Below are 21622 nucleotides of genomic sequence, written 5' to 3' on the forward strand. Positions count from 1 at the left end.
ATTCTGCGCTATGAAGACTAGTGTTTCTCCTCAGCCATATAAAATCTTCACTTCATTCCTTTTTTTTTTCAATGTACTTGTCTTATTAACCAATTAAAGAGGCTTTCATTTTGAAAAAAGAAACTCTTTTCATAGAATCATAGAATCACAGAATTATTTTAAGCCTGAGTCCAACCGTAAACCTGACAATGCGAACTCCACCACTAAACCATGTCCCTAAGCACCATGTCTACACATCTCTTAAATACCTCCGGAGATGGTGACTCAACCACTTCCCTGGGCAGCCTGTTCCAATTTGAGGTGCGGCCTCACCAGTGCTGAGTACAGGGAAGGGTCACTTCCCTCATCCTGCTGGCCACACTGTTTCATACAGGCCAGGATGCTGTTGGCCTCCTCGGCCACCTGGGCACACTGCTGGATCATATTCAGCCGGCTGTTGACCAACATCCCCAGGTCCTTTTCTGCCAGGCAGCTCTCCAGCCACTCTTCCCCAAGCCTGTAGCACTGCATGAGGCTGTTGTGACCCAAGTGCAGGACCCGGCACTTGGCCTTGTTGAACCTTTTACCACTGGCCTTGGCCCATCGATCCAGCCTGTCCAGATCCCTCTCTAGATGCTTCCTACCCACAATCAGGTTGACACTCCCACCCAACTTGCTGTAATCTGCAAATTTACTGAGGGTACACTTGATCCCCTTTTTCAGATCATTGATAAAGATATTAAAGAGAACTGGCTCCAATACTGAGCCCTGGGGAACTCCACTTGTGACTGGCCACCAACTGGATTTAACTCCATTAACCACAACTCTTTGGGCCTGTCCCTCCAGCCAGTTTTTTACCCAGTGAAGCGTACACCCATCCAAGCCACGGGCAGACAGTTTCTCCAGGAGAATGCTGTGGGAAACGGTGCCAAAGGCTGTACTAAAGTTTAGGTAGACAACATCCACAGCCTTTCCCTCATCCACTAGGTGGGTCAGCTTGTCATAGAAGAAAATCAGGTTAATCAAGCAGGACCTGCTTTTCCTAAACCCATGCTGACTGGGCCTGATCACCTGATTGTCCTGTACGTGCTGTGTGATGGCACTCAAGATGATCTGCTCCATAACCTTCCCCAGCACTGAGGTCAGACTGACAGGCCTGTAGTTCCCCAGATCCTCCTTCCAGCTGTTCTTGTAGAGGGGTGTCACATCAGCTGGAACCTTGCTGGTTAGCCAGGACTGCTGATAAGTTATTTTGCTTCTATTTAGGCTCCTGAAGGTAAGTACAATAATTCTAAAAGCAGACCTGGCTGGGGATCGCAATAACAAGCATGCATTGATACCTCCCATATCTCAGGACAGAAAAGTTACCTGCAGGACAGCCTCTGGATCTGTAGAGCACCATCATCTCTGCAGCTCCACTCAAGACAGAGGTCTGTGCTGCAACGTCCTCTGGTGGCCTCCGCCCCTTTACATGAAGTGTCCCTGGGCCCTGATGTCTCCGAAGGCCCGCATTCATCTGGAGACAGTGTGTCCAACATGTTTGTGTACATGGGGTTTAGAGGTTGCTGTGATGGGCATCCTGCTGCAGGGGCTCCTTTCAGGTGGGTGCTGTGCTGGGCACAGCCAGTTGTGCCCTAGGCACCACGGGGACATGGTGCAGAGGCTCCTGGTGCTGTGGTCTGTTTGGCTACATCCGCATGCCTCAGGGCCCACAGGACAAGCACTCATGTATGGACACAGGCTGTCCACCAGCTGAGGGAAGAGTGGCAGGAAGCCACTGATTCGGGTATTTGGGACCCATTGGACTGGCTGGTGATGCAGCGCTCAGAAATACCATTTGGACTTATTCTGCAGGTTGAAACAGGGGTTTCAAACTCTGTTCCAGGTCCAGAAAAGATGGGAGCAGGGGACTGAAGTTATCTCCTCAGTGCTGAGGCAGCTGCAGTGGTAGGCAGAAGAGCTCAGGCTCCACTGACTTCCTCACTGCAAGCTACAATGAATGCAACTAATCATCTCTCAATGAAAATTTTAAGAACGATTAAAAAAACCCTGGATACATGTTTTGTTATTAAAATAAACCCATGAAAAATTAAAGTAGGTTGTGACGAAAACTTTCAAAACGTGTTCTCTTATTTTATGCAGCCTACATCATGAAGCTAAAAATGATACTTATATTTTAGTGTTGCTATGGTTACTGATACTATTCTTCTGAGTCTTCAGAGGAAATAAATTGATTGCGCTAAAGAGGAGGCTGTATACAGGAGATAACCTCTGACCTTCACGATGGTGTCATTTATGTTGGTCTAACTTGAAACTTTCATGGCCTAATCTGCACTTAGCTGAAGAAGCTGTAGTTTCATTTTTCTGTCTTTGTATAGACAAGTTTAAACTCTAACAGACAAGGTTGAAAGTTTTGGCCTGAACTCACAGAAGACAGAATTTGTCGTTCATTTACTATTGCTCCCCCAAGTATTCTGTGAGATAAATAATTTGTTGAACGTCTTGGTAGACTTTCCCATTTAATTTGATGGATTCCAGATATTTAAGAATGCAGAAGGTTTTTTTTTATAGTAAGGATGATCTTACAACCAAAAATATTTGTTCTTTGAAGCCTTTCTCCATCCCCTTTCTTCCAACCCCACACTGACTCCACATGCTATTTGCTGTGAATCGCAGCATCACAGGATAGCTCAGGCTAGAAGATCACTGCTCCAACCTCCTGCTCACAGGAGGTCAGCTCTGAGGTCAGACCAGGCTGCTCAGGGCTTCATCCAGTTGCAGCTTGAAAACCTACAAGGATGAAGTGTCGGTCCCTGCCCCCAAACACCTGTGACTTCCAAGTACAGGAGAGACAAAAAGGCAGAGGAGTAGCCAAGGCACAGGAGGGGATTAGGGCCATACGGAGACCTGGTGGCAGAGCCAGGAGCAAAGGCCTGATCTCTGGTACTCAAGTCAAGTCAATAAAAGTCAACAAACTGTTCTATAGATGCTGATTTTATGTAGTTTCCAATTTATCCAGAAGCAACACAGCTATGCAGCCCTTCACTGTAGGCAGGCCTCTCTCTGGGGTGGTGTCTGTCACTGGGGTGTGCAGTCATGTGAAAGTTAAGAAGACCATCTCATAGCTTCGGTGCCAAAACCATTCAGGCACAGTTAGCTTGTGCCCCTGCTGGGAGAGGCTGAATTCGTTAGAGCAGACATGGTTCTGCATTAATCCTCCTACCTGGTTCTGCTGGATGCAGTGGCTTATAGCTGTTAGCGTGTGATGGTGGAGCGATGCCCCAGGGGAGGAGAGATAAGAGGTGCTGCTGCCTGACGATAATGCCTTTCAGCAACGAACTGCAAGTGGTTTGAGGCGAGCATGTGGATGATTTAAAATAAGGAGACACACAGAACTGGCCTTATTCTCAGTATGCTTGTGCTGTAATTGCACTGTGCTGATGACACTCAGCTTAAGCTAACGCGTTACCTGCATTTGGAGCCTACTCATGGCAGCTTAGAGCTAACGCACGTCTCGTCCTACAGTCTCACTTAATAATGAGACCATTTGTTTCTCAATTGGAGAAGGTGAAAGCACACGCATGATTTAAGACTAGCACGATATTGCAGGGACAGCTTAACTTTGTCTAAACCTAGTTTAGCTTAAATCAAATGGGTAGTTGTTTGAATTCACACACACAATGCTGGTGTTGTTTTCATTAACTCTGTTTGGAAACCACTCTGGCTAAATCAGGGCATCCCCTGGTGTGATATAATGAGGTCTTTCCTCTGATGAGTTACACTGATATAAAGAAGCTATACAGGAATGGTCAATGCAGCATAAAACTGCCTGTAAACAAGCCTTAAGGCACAGCAGATTAAGACGGCCTGCTCAGGGATTTGCACTGGTTTAATTAATTTGGTTTGTTAATGGAATTCCATTAAATTACAGAAAGTTTTTGTTTTAGACAAAGCCGTGGGCCCTGATCTTCCGTTTGGACCTTTCAGTAGCAGTGGCTGAACTGCTTTTGGTGAGCACTTCGTTTGCAATAGTTTGGCGTTGGTCATCACCAGACTATTAGTGAGTATGACCCAACTTGCCAAATGCTTACCCTAAAAAGAAATTTTGGGGGCTGATGATGAGGTGGTCTCCTATTTGCGATCTCTGAGCTCACTATCTACGCCACAACTCAGGATGTGTAAGACCCAAGTTCACTTCGAATCCTCTGTCTAAGGGGATGTGAACTGATAGCTCCTCGGCTGAGCAAAAAGGTCATCTCCCCCCTCCGCCTCGAGAGCCACGTGCCCTGTGCTCTCCGCAGTAATGCCATTTCTTGTAGGGCTGGTTCGTGCAGCAGCTTAGAGTATCCTGGTTGTGGCTCCTCTGAGACCAAAGAAAATTACAGGGAAAGAGTGGGAAAGCAAGAGAAACATATTGGCTGAAGTCAGGAAACACAGCTTTGTCAGTGCTCCTTTTGGAGACTGTGTTAGTTAGGTGGCCATGCTAAGGTTAAGGTGGCTCCTCCTTAGACATGGGGTGAAGCTGTAATCTGGACTGAAGGAGCCATAAAAGGGGTTTTTCTCTAGAAACTAACATGAAAATCTGGTATGGAGAGACAAACTTATGTTGTAACTCACTGGGTCTCTTTCCATTGTTGTTTATTTGAGCTGTGTTAAAACCAACCAACCAACCAACCAAAAAACTAAAGGTTTTGGACAACAGGGTAAGGCACTGTAACTGGGGCTGGTGTGCGGTACAGAGGACATGCTTATAAAAATACAAGAAAAGACCTTTACACCATGTAAAAGCATACAAATCTAATGTAACTTGGCTAACTTTGTGTGAATAGTGCATATTTTCTTAGAGTGACAAATATGAGCAAAACCAACCTGATGAGTAAACAGCAGCATTTCCGAGGAAGTGCTGCTATATCCTGGCTCCCTAATTCCTGCTCTGGGAGGTTTCACTGACAGTGATGATGACATATCTTCTGAGGGTGTGGAAATACCACTGGACAACCATTTCTTTTGGGGTTTTTTGGTTTGTTTCATCCCTCCCCACCCTGAACATTTTTGTTCCAAAATGTTGCCTGATGCACATTGCCTGTGCCGCATGGGAGTAGCAATTTGGGTGACTAATCCTCCCATTTCCTTCTCAGGTGGTGCTCTCTGGCTAAGTGACGCCTTCCCAGGGCAGCATGTCTCCTGGGATGCCTCGTGGCAGGGGCATGGTCTCTTTCGACTGAGAAAGAGATGCAATACATCCCGGGAAACACAGCTCCTCCAAACAGCTGGGCTCAGGGGAGAAGGGAGAGAGGGCCTTCATCTGGGGCAAGGTTATGTTACGTCTTGGCGTGCCTGTTTGGTGCCAAGTGGGAAATACTTGGCATGACATGGCTGATAACCATGTTTCATGTGCTTGCAGCTCTGAGGTGCTGTCAGGAAGAGGGGAGACCGTTTCCCTGCCCTGGAGCCAGACCCTGCGTAAGGAAGGAGAGCCCTTCATTTTGCCGGTTGAAGGAGAGATGGGATAAGGTGCGAGGAGGCGTGTAGCAGCTGGACAGGTTAGGTATCTCCTCGCGCCGCTGCTGCTGGCTGGCTTCCCCTGGGTCAAGGGCTGAGCTGCATGTGGGGCTGAGCTCCGCACCCTCCAAGGGGTTTGCCGTCTGCCAGATTTGGCATGGGCTGTGCTCGCAGCCGTGGTAAGAAAGCCAGGTGAGAAAATACAGCAGCACTTCCTTGGAAATTTTGCCGTTTACTCATGGGGTTATTCATTTTCGCTTGTATGCGGCACTCTTGTAAGACAGCATGAACCCAGCCGCACCCATATGCTGTTGCATGGGACTGGCCTTGCGGCGGGGACCACCCCGGCACCCCCCGGCCTGCTGGGGCAGGAGCAGGGGCATCTCTGCAGCAGGGCAGGTCTCACGGGTGGGTGCTCGGGTGGGGACCCCCGGCCAAGGGGGCGGCAAGGCGGGTCCTCCTGCGGCCCCGGGCGGCGCTCCCGCTGCTCAGCGGCGGCTCTCCTGCGCACAGGCAGGGCAGCTCGCACAAAAAAACAGATTTGGCATTTTACAGCGTTTTTGGATTTTTTTTTTTTTTCCCCAGCTTTTAGGACGGCACCGTCTAGCGGGCTGTGTGAGTATTACTGCCCGCCCGAGGAGCTCCCGGCCCAGCGCGTCCTTTCCCGCAGCCGGTGGTGGAGGTCGGGCGGCGCCGCAGCATCGCTCGCACCCGCCGCCCGGGGATGCTGCAGGCCGGCCCCGGGGATGCTGCCCTCCGGCCCCGGGGATGCCGCTGCCCTCCGGCCCGGAGGGTTTGTGGCCTCCAACTCAGCTAAGGGACTCAGTGCAAGCACCTCTCGCCAGCCTGCTGCAGGGCTTGCTGCTCCCTGTGTCCCACATCCTCAGGGAAGGTGTGACGATTTTCATCATAGAATCATAGAATGTGTAGAGTTGGAAGGGGCTTTAAAGATCATCCAGTTCCACGCGCCATGGGCAGGGACACCTCCCACTAGATCAGGTTACTCAAAGCCCCGTGGAGCCTGGCCTTGAACACTTCCAGGGATGGGGCATCCACAGCTTCTCTGGGCAACCTGTTCCAGTGTCCCACCACCCACAGAGTGAAAAATTTCTTCCTAATATCTAATGTAAATCTATCCTCTTTCCAATTAAAAACCTTACCCCTTGTCCTGTCGCTACGCTCCCTCATAAAGAGTTCCTCCACATCCTTCCTGTAGGCCCCCTTTAGGTACTGGAAGGCCACTATAAGTCCTCCCTGTAGCCTTCTCTTCTCCAGGCTGAACAACCCCAGCTCTCTCAGCCTGTCCTTATAGGAGAGGTGCTCCAGCCCTCTGATCATCTTTGTGGCCCTCCTGTGGACCTGCTCCAACAGATCCATGTTCTTCTTATGTTGGGGACCCTAGAGCTGGACACCATACTCCAGGTGGGGTCTCACGAGAGCAGAATAGAGGGGTAGGATCACCTCCCTCAACCTGCTGGCCACACTTCTTTTCGATGCAGCCCAGGATGTGGTTGCTTTTTTGGGTTGCGAGTGCACATTGCGGGCTCATGTTGGGCTTCTTATCAACCAACACCCCTAAGTCCTTCTCCTCAGGGCTGCTCTCAATCCATTCTCCGCCCAGCCTGTATTTGTGCTTGGTATTGCCCTGACCCAGGTGCAAGACCTTGCACTTGGCCTGGTTGAACTTCGTGAGGTTCACATGGACCCAACTCTCAAGGTGTCAGGTCCCTCTGGATGGCTCAAGGTCCATCTGGATCATCCATCATTCAAGCTGGCATGGGACAATGTTAATAATTCTCTGACAATATTTGTATTAGTATATTAGTAATTCTCACCAGTCATGTTTTTTCTCACGCTTCATTCTGGTTGCTTTCTAGTGCTACTCCCCACTCAGCCCAGCCTCAGCCCTGCCCCAGAAAGCCTGGAGAGGAGAGGGAGATGAAGAGGGAGATGAGAAACTGAAATTGTGGAGATGTACCAATGTGGAAGTTGCAGATGGAGGGGAGGGAGAGTGTGAAAGCCCAGAGGCCTGTGAAGTGCCCTTGTGCCTGGAGAGGTGTTAGGCAAGATGTGGAATAGTTATTTCAGGGTCAGAGGACAGAAGAGACAAGAATTACTGAAAAAAACAAAGTCTCAAAGCCCTGAGCCACCTAATGTTATTTTGAAGTTGTCTCTGCTTTGAGTGGACACTGGACTGTGTGACCAGCAGAGGTCCACTGCAGTCTAAATTATTCTGTGATTCTACAATTTTGCTCTATGTCTGCATTTTAAAACAGCAAAATTCTCCTTTGGTGGTGTATGGTCTTTTGGGGAACCATAATACTGGCATTAGCCTCATAAAAACCGAGCAGTTACTTGTCTAAAGTACTGACACGTTGGTCCGCAGCATCGGCACATTTCAAATGTTATTGGGGTCATCTCCCTCCCTTGGAATTGCAGCATGTTTTCTGACATTTTTGGAAAAGAAAAGGAAGACTACACTGGAGGGTCTGGCTGTCAAATTAGGGCTTTGCACATTGACTGCATTCTTGAAAATATAGTTTAAGAAGTAGAGAAACCTGTTTGCTGATCACAAAACTGCCTTCATGGAGGGCAGAAATGGAATGTTTTAGATTTGAGGGAGAGGGACACAACAGATAATTCTTGACTCTGCAGAGTTCATAGCATGTGTGCTATTCCGTACAAACAGAGAGGAAGATCTACAGATTTCCAGCAGGGCAGCAAATGCACATTCCAGGAACACTTAAAGTGAGTAATAGTTGAATTTCTGAAGAAAAATTGCAAGGTCAGTTAGTGCCTTCTGTTAGCACAAGCAACACGTAGAGGGAAGTCTTAGTTAACTTTTGAAATCTGTTGGACTTGAGAGCACGAAGTGCAGGTGACGTTGTTTGTCTCCCCCTCCCGGCTGGAGAAGTCATCCTGACGGCGATTTTGTCCCCTGGCAGGGGTTGAGGGTCACACATGGTTTTCTGAGGGTGCAGTGACCAAACAGCTGTCGGTGCAAGCAGATGAGAGTGAATGGCAGTGGAGCCAGGCCGTGTTGCGCAGGTCAGGATGCCCTGCTCAGGCTCGCTGTCCTCCCTCGTGCCTGCAGCAGGGATGGGGTTTACTGCTTCCCCCCCACTTCACAGGCATCATTCGGAATAGCTGCCATGTGCTTAGGTTTATAGACACATCAGAAAAAGGCTCTGTTGTGCTTATTCTGCATAACCGAAACATATGGGCAGGGAGAGGGAAAACAAATCCCTGGAGGAAGACCACGTCTGTAGCTGTCTGCAGCATTCCACAGCCACGTTTGCCCTTCAGTAGTTTCCACGTTATAAATGCTTGGGAAGAAAAGGATGAGCTTTACAGAGACTCATGTCATTTAGGGCACAGCAGGTGCCCAGAGGTGAGACCACGCTAAGCATGAAGAAAGGACCACACCGGTGTGGCTCTGTCCCATCTCCAGCAGCCACCTTTTCCTTGGGGTGATGTGCCCCCTCCAGCACCCCCCTGCGTGCCCCCAGGGCAGAGCAGCCCCCCAAGAAGGGGGTCGGGGAAGGGGCTGGAGTACCTGGTTGCTGGTACCTGGTTGCCAGTGAAGGTGCCTGACCTGCTGCTGCTGCACAGGCCACGGTCCTGCATCCTCTGTGTGCTGCTGAAGCTTGAGGAGAAACAAAATTACTGAATTAAAAAAAAAAGAAAAAAGAAAAGAAGTAATATAAAGAAAAGGATTTGCACTCCCCCGTGCCTTCTAATGTAACCATGAAGCGGAGCAATTTTGAGTATTTATTCTCTTATTCTCCAGACACCTGCTGAATATTTATTACTGTAACGTCCCTTGCGCCTTTCTGAATGTTCATAAACAGCTCAATACCAGTGATTTGAGCATTCATCGCTTTAAACTGAAGCCAATAGTTACTGAAAGAAACTGCTTATTCCACACAAGTTCCCCACGTCTTCCGCAGAAAAGGTGATTAAGGGACAACTATAACTCGGGGGCTCTAGAATATGATAACGACGCCCTGCCTTTGGGAATGAGCCATCATTAATTACCTGCCTTGGAGTGATTTGATTGTTGCTGGCGGGTTTCAGACAAGCCAGCTCCCAGGTGCAGACCTCCTTTTCCTTGAAAGAGGGGAAGCATCTGCGTAATGGAACACGGCATTTCACAGCCGGGGGTCCTGGGGCTCTGCCGGCCTCTGGGACCTTGGCGAGTGCTCTGCAAGTCAAGAACAAGGACTTCGCGTGTTTGCACGTAGGCGAGGAGAGAAACCAAATGAGTGGATGTAAAAAATAGTAAATAAGCATTCAAAGCTGAAGCTTTTTTTTTTTTTTTTTAAATTTTTCATTGGAAGTGAGAACTGCACAAATAGGTCAATTTCCGCCCCCCCCCCCCCCCCCCCCCCAAAAAAAAAGGGCAGTTGGGCTTGATGGAAAAATAACTTTATGCTCACTCCTTTGCTTGGGCTTCACAGTTTTGTGAACATGCGTCGATAAGTCCTTCTTAGTCAGATCTGTGGGATGCCGATGAAGACACCCAGACCGTAGAGTGCATATCTAGAGCTGAAACTGAGCTGGATACCCTCCTTGAGTTCCTGCTGAATCCTGGGGGGACACCACCTGAATCCTGGAGCCAAGCTGGCCGTGGGAGCACCCCCTGCTCTGGTTCTTGCCAGCATAGGTCCTGCGGGACGCTCATCCTCATCACTCCTTCAGAGCTGTGACCTGCATTAGAGCAGGGTCTGGAATCAGACCAATTCTTCCGCATCCATCCTGGCAGAATTTCTGTCTTCTCACAATACATTTGTTTTTTTCTTTTTGGGGTCATTTTACTGGTTTTGTTTTTGGTTTATTTTCACATGAGGTGGTGGGAGGATTGGTGTAGGAGACAAGGCCAGTGGATCCATGCTCAGACTATGAATCACTGTTTCTTGGCTTAATTTCCTCAGGAAGTGAAGTTTATAGGATCATGCCATTACTCTCTGTTTTCCTCACCCTAGTAACTTTTAGATCCAGTTTGAACCAAGCTGGGCAGGTGGGTAGACATATCAAATAATATGAAATGTCAGTATGTGTTGAGTGAAAATAGCTGGAGAAGCTCCTGTTTCTTATGGAGGGAAAAACCAAGGAGGTCCTGCCTTATCAGACACCAGAGAACATAGCCCAGTGGCTGGGATTGAGAGGAAAATGCTGGATACTGGGACACACTGGTTCAGCTGCTCACACAGGCATCGCGTCTGTTCAGCAGTGGGGAAACACAACTCAGACAACCTCCAATCACTTGCCAGTGGGGCACTGGTCTGAGCACTGAGTCCTGCTCTCTGCTGCAGTTCGTGGGTGGGTGCTTCGGGTGGTCGGGGTTTAAAAGAAGGTCTGGTCCCACTGCTGGAACAGGGATGGTCGATGCCTGGGCCAGCAATGCCTTCAACACCTTGTGGGAGAGACCGATGGACCGTCACAAGGTGGCTGGATGGTGCAGTCTTGGCCCAGCCACCCCACCGCAGATGTGGTCCGTGGTGATGACATGACACATGCATTGGCTGTAACCATTTTTCTTAAAAAGGGGATGGAGGCAAGTGGTGGGAGAGTGTCTTCCTGTGCTCCAGAGATCGTCCAGTGGGATGTGGTGTGTGCTATTGCAGAAAGAGAAATAGTGCACCAAGCTCTTAATACTATCACCGTATTCAGAAAAATGGGGTAGGGTTTAAATATAATGTTCGTCTTTTTCATCAAGCTGGGTGCAGTGCTGAGCCAGATGGGTGCAGTCTGTATTGACAAGGGCACTCGCTTTCTAAGAAGGAGTTTTGTTCATCCATCCATCTGCTTCGTATCCATGCAACAGTGAAACGGAGCAGCTTTTGCATATTTATACCCTTGTTCAGCCTGCAGCACTATGAGAACCGAATGACACGATCGCAGGGAAGTTTGCCCATTTAGAAACACTCCAGCAACCACAGCAGAATAAATGTGAAATGAATGTTATCACTTAATTATTTTTAATCAATAGTAGAGCTTGGCAAATTCTACAAAGAAGTATCCGTCAGTGTGAGCTCAAACAAAAATTGTGCTTTTGCTTTGGTATTCACTCTCCTTCTTAATGGTGCTCTGAGAATGTGCATACAAATGATTTGTGCTCAGCTGAATGCAAGCGCGGTGCGGAGAGGCCGTTCTTCAGAAGGGAGGGTGGCCTTGTGATTAAAGTGCTGAGTCTCAGGAGCTCGGGGACAGGTACTTAGTGCTGTTGCAAACTTTCTTTGTGACCTTGAGCAAGTCATTTAGGGGAAGCGTTTTTGAGCATGTACTGGATCAGGCACTTGGCAGTCAGTTAGGATTTGGTTGCTGGATCCTACCTTGTGAGTTTTGAAAAATTTTGCCCTGTATGTGTCTAAGTGGTGCAAAATTTGGATAATCATATTTCCTGTCATCTGTAATTTGTCTTGTCTACTTACACCATAGACTGTTGCAGGCAGGGGCTGTCTCTACCTGTGCGCTTCTGGGGCTCCCAGAGCAGCCCTGAGACCTCTGGAGCCGCTGTTGCAGAAATCAATTTGCACAGAGTGAAAAACCCTACCTAGGTTCCTGAAATGGCCATCTCGAAAGTGCTTTGATTTCCTTCTAGCCATGTGCTGTTCTGGGCGGGGAGCAGAGAGCACAGGAGCGTGTCCTGCCAGGTCTGTGTGATCCCTGTTGGCTCCTCCTGGGCTGTGACATCTCAGGCACCACCTCCAGGGTATGCATCCATCATGGCTAGAAGGTCCAAAATCCTGGAGGTCAAGGAAGATCAAAGCACCTGGCACAGTAGTTTTTTACCCCACTTAGACATGAGAAAAAGCTCGCGCACCATATTGAAGAGGAAAGTACAAGAGCAGGTTTAAGACAGGACAGCCTTTGGCAGGGTGAGAGCGATGGTGAACAGCTCACTGACAGCGCAGAGATGGCCAGGGACAGTCTTGGGGCTTTTGAACCTTTCCCATTAAGCGACACATTAAAATGACTTCTGTGGATAGTTCCCAGGCACAGGAAAGGGCTGTCGTAGCCTGCTAAAATATTGGCTACTGGCCACTACTGTGTAAATGAACACCACGGCTAACTAGATAGTGTCTTTTCTGCACGCTGCAGCAGGATACTTATAACACACCTCTGTATATGCCCAAGATACCTGCCCATGGGCATGTTCGAAAGAGGTTATGTTGGACCGAGACAAAGAGAACACGGTGTGTAGAGGCAGAAATGGCACATTTTTTGGAAACTTCTATATTCTCAAAAAAAATTTCCAGAATTATCTCCCAATTCAAACAAAATCTTTGAACCTGCAGAGAAAAGGAGAGGTTGCAGATTTTGTTTGAGTTTGTCAAGTCAAGGCTGAATTGAGGTGTAGGACCACACCTACTGTGCCGTGAAGGACAGAGGACCTGGGCTTCAACAAGGGTGACCTCAGCCCAACTGTTGCTTCTGCTGGCTGCTGTTACTCTCCCTCCAGCTCACCCTGCTTGGACATGTGAAGAGAAGCTGTGAGCAGGACGTACACAGCTCCACACCTTTCCATGCTGGGGTTTTCCCCCTAACCTTAGAACTGGTAGTGATGCCGTGTCAACACCCTACCGCTGTGTCATCTTTGTGTCCTTGCCAGGCTCTGCTCTGCAGATGTCTCACGGCTTCTACTGATGACCACGTAATGGTCACAGCTGCCTGGGCTGCGGTGGTGCAACCACAAGGGCTGTACCAGAGCCGGGCTTTGGGGCCTTGGGTGCAGGCGGTTGGCCCTGACCAGGGATGAGGAGGTGACAGCAGGGGTCATGGATAGAGGTTGCAGGTCCCAGCATCCACAGCCTGATACCATTTGATTGTGGCTACCATCACCACCTGATATCATTTGATCGTGGACGCCACCCCCACGCGTGGTGCTGGGGCTTGGTACCAGGCTGAGCCTCTGCCGAATCGGCTGCAGCCACTGGCCGGGATAAGGGTCTCCACAGGGCCATGGGAGCCAACCTTGCCCTGCTCCATCATCCGTGCAGGGTGTGATGCTGCTCTGCTCCCAGGCCTGGAGCTGCACTGTGTTGTGGTGCTCCCCACAGCCAGCCAGGGCTACAAGCGGCTGCTGTGGCATTCGAGGAACTGAGATATGGTGGATGATAGTGCTCAAAGTCACATTAGCTGTCAGGTTTAGCAGACACCCCACATTAGGGGGGGTGTCTGCAAAACCTGACAGTGTTTCTTTACCTGAAACCAGTGTAACCTTAGTGCTGGCAATGTGAAGACAACAGCTGTGAATCTTTCTCTCCAACTTGAACAAGTATAAATCAAAGTATGCATATTGCAAAGCATTATACAGCATAACAGCTTCAGACAAATAAAAGTGGGTTTCACTGATGTTTAATACTTGGTCTTCACTTCAGTGACAGCAGTGTTCACATTTGTGTTTTTTCTGGTAGATAACATAAAATATATTTGTCTCAACGTGTTATAATCTATGCAAACATCAGCAATCTGTATAAAGTCCCGTAGCTTGTAATGACAGGGGATGGCACCAGAACTGATCACACACAGAGTGAGTTATTCTATTGTAAGTTAATTCATGCAGCAAAGCAAATATCTCATTCTAATTTATTAGCTAATATTCCAGCCAACAAGGCACTATTTCTCTGTGATCTTTCAATTGCTTTTGTTCTTTATTTGCTTGATGTCCATCAGTTACATCTTTTTCCACTAGTAAACAAATTTTGTTTATATTTGGCATAAATATGCAACCAGTAACACCAGGGTGACATTCTAGTATAACAGAATGACAGCTACTGAAATCCTCGTGTTTTCCAGGCATAGTAAGTCTTACTGCAGAGATCTTTCAACATTGCTGCTTAATGCTTTGTTGCAGCTTGGATGGAAAAAGATTTTTAATGGCTAGGGTGTTCAATACTATTAGAGTTTGGTGTCTTTACCTGTCTTTCCCTCTAAAAGAGATGTTGATTTAAAACTGATTAAGGATTAAGTTTATCAGTTACCTATTAAGTTTTTCAGTTAACCACCTGCATTTGAACCATTATGTAAATCGCCTTGGTTAAGCCCCGGTTACTAGACAGGTGTAAATTTCCTCTAATAGCTATCTGTACAATCTGAGATCGTCACTTCTGTCCCAATTCAATCACAGTATTTTATTATTTATGACTCACCTGCCCTAGACTCTTTCCGCACATAACACACTTGCTTGACAGGGGTTACCGGAGTCAAGGGTAAGGTCAGTAAGTTGAGCTGCTTCCCTTCGAGCTCTGGTCCATGGTGGACCACTCTGTAACACAACCCAACAAAACCCATCAAGATGGTTATTATATTTTTGAGCGCATTTTCCCAAAGCTTGAACTAAGATTGATGAAATCTCATTTTCCAAGATGAGTTTGCTCTTTGTTTTTGTATCTCTATGTGCTACACTCCGGGGCTGACAATTTCTGTGGATACAAATGGATCTTGCCCTTTCCTAGAAAGTCCCTGTGGGGGTCCACTGCACTCTTGGTACTTTTGGGGCTTTCCAAGTCCCCTGCCTTTTTTTTTTTTTTTAAGTTACAGCCTATCTGAATAGTTATATTTTGATTTTTTTTTTTCTTTTTACATTTTGTTTTATTTGAATCTGTAGCTATTGAATAATTAATATTTTTAGTTGATATTCATCTGGTAGTTCATTATCAATGCCTATGACTGAGGTGCCTCATTTCTTGGCTAGTCATTGCCATGTGAGACGAAGATCCATGTACGATAAGGACAAAGCATAAACCATTAGAGTGACTGGAAGTTTTTCATCCCAGTCTTTTCCTGTGTTGTTGGCCGTCCCAAGGCTTCCTTTAATGTTCAGTTCATGCTACCCACTGAGTTGCAGATGACTCCTAAAGAGTTACATTTTGGAGCAGCTTCTCTCTCTCTGTGTCTCTGTGTGCTCCACGGCTCTTAGAGCTGCAGCCTTCACTAGTGCTTCCACTTTGTTACTTCAGTCCCCTCTTTTCTTGTGATTTTTGATGGGCTTTCATATGCATACTTGTTTATCACCACCTCTTTTCCTTTGAGTTTGGGCCACTTGTTCCCAGAGGGCAGCATGTAGTATTAGCTTGCCATCTCCTGAATCTGTCCATTTGTTCTCCCATATTGGCAGCCAGACAGCAATAGCTTGGCAAATCTATGAAAACAGCAAGTAGTTTTTCCCAGTCCACATTTTATAGTATTTCTTTAGTAGCCCAAGTTTCAGCTGCTTGAGCTGTATGGAGGATGGATTTTCATTTTTATGTATGTTTTTGTGCTTATCCAAATAGCTGCAGATCCTCTTTCAGGTTCCAAATACTTACAGTCACTGGGTCCATCAGTAAACAGTATTAGCCATTTTTCTTCCCTTCCTTTTTTTAAGTCTGAGTCTGGATTTAACAGCGAAATTTGCTTCCTGATAGTTTTATAGAATCATAGAATCATTTAGGTTGGAAAAGACCCTTGGGATCATCAAGTCCAACCATCAACTCCACTCTACAAAGTTCTCGCTTAAACCACATCCCTTAACACCACATCTAAACGAGTCTTAAACACGTTCAGGGGTGGTGACTCCACCACCTCTCCGGGCAGCCTATTCCAGTGTCTGACCACTCTTTCTGTGAAGAATTTTTTCCTAATGTCCAGCCTAAACCTACCATGTTGCAGCTTAAAGCCATTCCATCTTGTTCTATCGCTAATTACCTGTGAGAAGAGACCAGCACCAACCTCTCTACAATGTCCTTTCAAGTAGTTGTAGAGAGTGATGAGGTCTCCCCTCAGCCTCCTCTTCCTCAAACTAAACAGTCCCAGCTCCTTCAATCGCTCCTCATAAGATTTATTCTCCAGGCCCTTCACCAGCTCCAGCACCTCGATATCTCTCTCATATTGAGGTGCCCAAAACTGGACACAATACTCAAGGTGTGGCCTCACCAGTGCTGAGTACAGGGGGACAATCACCTCCCTCCTTCTGCTGGTCACACTATTTCTAACACAAGCCAGGATGCCATTGACTTTCTTGGCCACCTGGGCACACTGCTGGCTCATGTTCAGCCGCTTGTCAATGAGAACCCCCAGGTCCTTTTCTGCCAGGCAGCTCTCCAGCCACACTTCCCCAAGCCTGTAGCGATGAATGGGATTGTTCATGTTCAGATCCTTATGTTTGGTAGAGGTACCAAAACCTTTCCTTTTCTCAGTGTTTTCCTCTGAGTCATTAAGGCTGGTGTCTACCCATTAGCTGTGGTTTGCTACCCACCCACCACCACAGGGCTTTCCCAGCCCTGTGCGTTTGCCAAGTCTGTGCCTGGGTTGACTTCCCCATGTCCCCTGGCCTGTGTCCCTGGTACATGCTCCTCCACGCGGTGCTAGAGCTGGCTTCAGGGCTGTCAGAGCTCTTGCCCCACACATAATTCTTCCTTTTGCATCAAGACGATCCCCATTTTGTCAGTGATGGGTCACTGAATATGCAAGGGGTCTCCTACATTGGGGCATGCCAGTACAGGAGCCTGAACAAAACCTTCCTTCAGCCATTTTGGTGCCCCTGCCTGGTCTGGGCACCATGGCCACCATCTCTTCTCCTTGAGGGACGTGGTCAGTGTCTGGCTTTCACCTGTTAACATGGGAATAAAACCTCTGAAAAGTTAAATGTTCCTCACAAAGCCCATAATCCTGATATGACCGAGCATGTGTGTGTATTTCAATGAGCTCTACCTGTTGTTTATCAGCAAACTGTCCTCTTGACCTGAAATTATACCCAGCTCTTTAAGTTGCTGCTGTACCAGTTGGGCCTTTGGTCACCTAAACTGAAAACCAGTTTCCTCTGCTACCTGCAGCGCTATCTCGTTATTCGCTCTCACATCCACACAAGAGGGTCCACGGATCAAAATACCACCTACAGAAGGAGTAACTGAAGCTTGGCTGTTTTCCAAAAGGTTCTCCCACATCTCCATAACACACAGAGGACAGGTCGCTGTAGCATTAGGATCCCTAAAGCACTGCCTGCCCCACCTGAGTATGAAACAGTCCAAAAAGCTGTGTTTCTTCTTCATGTCCAGTATAGGTCGTGGCTGCTCTGCTTGGTGGATCTCTGGGGTCCCCAAGGGGCTCTTTCCTTGAGCCAGCTGAGGCTCCTGCACCTTTAGCGTTTTGGGCTGTGCGTATTCGCTTCGTTGTGATCAGTGCTCTAGTTGCTGGTTGGCCCCATAAAGCACAGACAGGCCTGGGCAGGAGCAGCTGGAGGTTTTGAGGAGGTGGGCATCCCTACTGTGCCGAATCAGGTCTGTCTGGGTCAGGCTTTATCGCTTGTTTGGTGTCCAGCTTTTGTGGTCTTTGTAATTTGGGTTGTTGTTACAAAAAAGCACTAACGGGTGCCCCTCTCCCAGCATTTATGTTTTTTCCTTCAGTCCTCAGCTCCACGACCTGCTGAAATTCCCTCTCTCTCCAGTACTCCAGCAAAATCACTGGCCTTTGCCTCAACTTTGAAATACTGGCTTTTCTCCATTAACCTTATTTTCTATGGAGCAAAGAGTTAGTGGCAAATGTCACTGCTTGAATTGTTTCATAGACCCTCTTCTTTCTCTTTACATTTTCTATCTGTCTGTGCTCTGTAAAATTGTTCTACCTGAATGACTTTCCTCTTAAGCTAGAGATGAGTCACATGCTATTGATTTACGGGTTCAGTAATTGCCCTAGCAGCTGGTACCAATCCATCCATCATTGCAGGTTTAATTTTGAACCTCAGCATTAGGTTGCTGTTTGGTCCCTCCTGCATGAAATCTGATCTTGCATTCAGTACCTGCTTTCTTGATTGAAAGAAAACCCCTCTGGTCCTTCTTCAGCTTTCTGTTCTTCCAAAGTGAGCAACCACACCACAGTTAGGGAGAGCAGCAGTGCCTCTGCAGTCCCCTGGCATTCTCCCCCAGCTTCCTCCTCTGGTCCTGTTGACACTGGGACGAGGTTGGACCGTGCTGTGGTGGGGTTATGGTCACTCACGGCTGTTCCTGGGCCTCCTGAGAGTCCCACCACCCCTGTACAGCAGCATCCACCCAGGCTCCTAGCAGCCGTCGTACAGCTCTGGCTTGTTGCAGGCTCTGACTGAGGTCTGGCTCAAACCCGCTCCTGCATCCCTCCATCAGCAGCTGTGTGCCAGCGGTGGCCGGGGACACGAGGAGGGTCAGGGGTCCAGCGCTTTGCCGAGGAGTGGTCAGAGGGATGGGCAGGTGTTGACCAAGTAACCTGGTGACTCCGCATGAGCCAGCCGGGGGTCAGACTATCCAGCCCTGTCCCAGGCCCAGGGGTCAACATCTCCTCCCAGGAGCCCCTCTCGGAGGGCTGCAGTCGCAGCCTGCTGACGTACGTCTCTTCCAAAGACTCAGTCATCCTCTGGCAAACCAAAGCATCAGATCCATGATGCTGAGTCTCTTTTGCCGTTGTCCTCACAGGTACTCATTGCCAATTTGCGTCCTGATCTCAAGTTTCTGCTGTGTTAGCTCTTGTAAGCCGTCCAGTGCATCCTGCCCGGGCTCGCTCCACCACTGGTGTGGATGGCAGGCTGTCTGCTGCAGAGGCACACACGTTTCTGCCTCAGTTCCTTCAGCAATTCAGTCTCTTATTTTAAATCCACTCTTTCCTTTTCTAGACCTGCAATTTTCTCTCGAAGCCCTCCCTTTACCACTTTTAGTAGACTAGTCCACCTAGCTGCAACTTTCTACAAAACCCATAGCCAGCAACCTTAATAAGTCTTGACTTTAGCGCTCTCCTGACAGACTGTAAATGCTTTTTTTGCCTCCCCTGGAGCACTTTTGCCCAAGCAGTTCATCAGCTGCTGTTGCTGGCCTCATACTGCATGACCCAGACCCTAAACTTTGCTGTGGATGGGAGAGTCTGTCTTTCCCCCTGCAGGCAGGCTTGTCTGCATCTCTCTGGGTTGTGGTGCTTAGTACAGGAGCCTCAGTGAGATCTGAGCCTCCCCCCAGGGCCACTCTGTTTGGGCACCCTTCAGCACATGCAAGGAGTTGCTGCAAGCAGGACGCACAGCTCCAAAGAACAAAGCTAGTGTTTGCTAGCTAACACACATGGGATAACTGGACCTTGATGAAGTGCCAGCTCAGGGAGCTCACCACCCTGTACGGCACTCAGCGCCTTTGCTGGCTGCACAGGCACCACCTCGGGAGGAGAGGAGTTGGTCTCTGCAGCACCAAGGCACGTCCTTGATGGTGCTGAGTTTCCTTATTTCTCCTCCTTGTTTGCTTCTTGAAGGTTTTATACCTTCCCGCAGTGGTTTTTTTTTCTGATGAAGCCTTGAGCTGGTATGCGATGCCATCTCACCTCTGCCTGTGGTGTCAACTTGTGTCCTTTCCTGGCTCTGCTGCGCAGGTGTCTCACAGCTCTTCCCGATGATTGTGAAACACCCACAGCAGCCTAAGCCATGGCCATGGAGCCACAAGGGCTGTATCAGAGCTGGCCTTCGGGGTCCCAGATGCAGGCGCTTGGCCCCAGGAAGATGAGGAGGTGACGACTGGGGTTGCAGACAGAGGTTTACATCCCCAGCTGCTGCTGGAGACAGTGCAGCAGCCGCAGGCCAGGGAGCTCTGGTGTTCCCCCGCTCAGCTCGTGTGAACAAACAGGTGCTGCTGGTACTAGGTCTCCAGGACCGTGACATCTCCTTCCTGATTCCAGCAACATCAGTTTTAGGATGGGTGCTATGGTCCACTGTGCAAGCTGCAACACACCGAGCCGAGACCTAGGCGGGTGAACACTAGTAGTGTCGTTCAGATTTTTCACTGCTGCACAGAATAAAAAGGTTTTTTCTGAGCAAAAGAACTAGCAGTAATTGGGGTGTATAAGCGGGATGTCTGAGCAGCAGTGATTACAGGAGTACAATCAGTAACAGGGCTGCGTTGCAGTGGTGTGGAGAGAACTGTAAATTGTATGTTTTGTCTGTGTATGCAGGCTGGCACATTGCTTTTGTAGCCACAAATCAAGCCCATCTGTATGATTTACTTTCTCCTCTTACTGTCTCCCTTTATTAAGTTAAATCAATCATCATCACACTGCTCTGTGATTTATGGCTTAATGTTTTGCTGGGAATGTGTCACAAAGTGAAAAGCAGAAGTTTTGATGTATTAGTAAAACCAAACTTGCCTGCCTAGGGTGAGACTGGAAGAATTTAGTTTCCTCTTGAGTAAATTCTGACAGATGATATAAATTTCCCTCCTTCCCTCTTTTTCCTCCTCCTTCCCACCCACACCTGGCTGCAAAGAAAGGCCTTGAAATAGGTGGTGGCCAAGGCTCAGCCATTTCCCAACCTGTCAGCCTGTCCTGGCACACCTTGACCTGCAACCTGCAATACCTGTGGCACTTTTGGGCTCTGTGGCAGCTCTGCATGAAGCCATGGATGGATGGATGGATGAAGTTGAAGGACTCAGCCCCATCCCAGGTTACCCTAATGAACTCCAACAGCCAAGAGTGGCTGGCATCGGCCATAGCCACCTGAGGGTTCAATGACTCCAAGGATGGGGTGCCATCAGTAGCTGCCTGGGCACCATTACATGATATGGTCAGTCTTTGTCTTCACCGAGGTTCATCCAAGGAGAATCTGACCAATGTGGGAGACCTGGTGCTGGGAGGGAATGGAAAAAGAGTTTCCCATTCAAAAGGAGCGGGAAACGGCTGGTCAAATGCCAAGGCCACCGTCTGGGAAGCACTGCAGTCCAAACATTCTGGCTTACCCACCACCCCATGTGCTCTCCACTCCAAACGTGGACGTAGAGTTTTACGTTTGTGTTGGAGGAAAAGGCAAAGGGGCAGGTATGGCCCTACCATGGCACTGTTCCCTCTTTCAGGAATGGAGACATTGTCTCTCCCCATCACACGCTTTTAACTGTATTGAGCAGCTCCTATCATCCCTGCCCTTTCCATGGTGCCATGGGGTATGTGTGACCAAAGGCCTTTAGAAGCCCCGTGTGAAGGGTTTACACCTCCCTAGATCTATTAAAAACCCTTTTTCCCCGAAGGAAGGTCCCCTGTGTATCTGAATTGCCTCTCCTTGTCTCCTGTTCTTCTCAAGGGTGGAAAGCAGCTACTCCCCAAGTCCAACTCTCCTCCTTTGGATTGAAGGATTGAGAGGCAGCTGACTGAGATGCTAACGATGTTT

The sequence above is a fragment of the Larus michahellis genome, chromosome 1 (genome assembly GCF_964199755.1).
Source record: "Larus michahellis chromosome 1, bLarMic1.1, whole genome shotgun sequence".
NCBI classification, from domain to species: Eukaryota; Metazoa; Chordata; class Aves; order Charadriiformes; family Laridae; genus Larus; species Larus michahellis.